Consider the following 1873-nt stretch of genomic DNA (forward strand, 5'->3'; position numbering starts at 1 on the left):
TATATATATATATATAAACATCTATGCACCTCACAGACCATCAAAATATGTAAAGAACAAACTAATAGAATTGAAGGGAGAAATAAACAGTTCTGTAATAACAGTCGGAGACTTCAGTGCCCCACTGTCAAGAATGGATAGAGCAAGCGGACAGAAAATAAGTAAGGAAATAGACGATTTAACAAAATAAAGCAACTCGATGTCTGTCAGACACATACACACAGAGAACACTCTACCCAACAACAGGACACGCACTCTTCTTAAGTGTACGTGGAACATTTTCCAGGGCGGACCCTATGTTAGACCACGACCCAACCGAAGACTTTAAAATAGTCATACAGTGTATCTTCTCTGACCACAACAGAATAAAGGTAGAAATCGGTAACAGAAGTCAAACTGGAAAATTCGTAGAAATCAAACAACATCTTTTGTTTGTTTGTTTGTTTGTTTGTTTGTTTTGAGACAGGGTCTCACTCTTTCACCCAGGCTAGAGCGCATTGGCACAATCACGGCTCATTGCAGCCTTACCCTCCCTTGGGGCTCAGGCGATCCCCCCACCTGTAGCTGGGACCACAGGCGCAGGCCACCATGTCTGGCTAATTTTTGAATTTATTTTTGTAAAGGCAGAGTCTTGCTTTGTTGTCCAGGTTGGTCTTGAACTCCTGGGCTCAAGCAATCCACTGGCCTCCCAAGTGCTGAGACTCTATGGGCATGAGTCACCACACCCAGCCTAATTATTTTATCAAATTAGAGACAAGGAATTATATGCTAAAGAAAAAAATAACATAGAGTAGGTCAGCATTACCAGACTAAGCATTCTTCACAATGTTCTCAACTCACAGGAAGGCAACTGGTCAGAAAAATTAGGAAATTTCAGAAAGACTATCTCATGACAGCATAATTTTTCTTCACTGAAACAAAAAATTAAAACGAAGCCGCAACCCAAATAAATTTTCAAATGGCTCATTTGTTAGGCAAACACACACATTTACTGATGGTGAATTAATTAAATCATATTTAATTCCAGAAGCCAAAGAAATGTGTTCGCAGAAAATAAACTGGTTTGACTCATCACTTTTGGGTAAAAACAGTTGCTCAAACAGTTGAGGATATTGAGAGCAACATCAATAGCCAATTTTAAAACAAGGCAAATGATTTTGAGTGATTTTCCTTGGCTTTTAATGACTCAACAGATATTTCCAACACTATGCAGGTGTTGTTTATTCAAGCAGTCAACGCCTGGTCTGAAGTCACTGAGTGTTAGCCTCTACAAATGGTCTGCATGGAACAAATCTGAGAATATTTTCAGAGAACTGGAGAAAACGCCAATTCAGTACAACCTCAAGTGGAATCCACTAACGTGCTGAAATGGATAGTGATAAAAATGGATCCAGACGCCAGGTGTGGTGGCTCATGCCTATAATCCCAATGCTTTAGGACGCTGAGGTAGGGGGATTGCTTAAAGTCAGGAGTTCAAGACCAGCCTAGGCAACATAGAGAGCCCCCCCCCGTCCCAATCTCTACAAAAGATACAAAAATTAGCCAGCATTCTGGCACATGCCTGTAGTCACAGCTACAGGAGGCTAGGGTGAGAGGCTCGCTTGAGCCCAGGAGTTGGATACTGCAGTGAGCTGTGATTGCACAACTGCACTCCAGCCTAGAGGACAGAGTGAGACCCCACCCCAAAAAAAGTACGTGGAGAAGACAAAGGCTTAGTTCAACAAATTTACAAAAATTTTTTTTTAATTCAAGGCGTTTCTGCATGTTCTCACTCATAGGCGAGTGTTGAGCAATGAGAACACATGGGCATAGGGAGGGGAACATCACACACTGGGGTGTGTTGAGGGCTGGGGGGCTGGGGAGGGGCAGCGGG

This window comes from Cebus imitator, unplaced genomic scaffold, assembly GCF_001604975.1.
Source record: "Cebus imitator isolate Cc_AM_T3 unplaced genomic scaffold, Cebus_imitator-1.0 Scaffold92, whole genome shotgun sequence".
In the NCBI taxonomy this organism is placed as follows: domain Eukaryota; kingdom Metazoa; phylum Chordata; class Mammalia; order Primates; family Cebidae; genus Cebus; species Cebus imitator.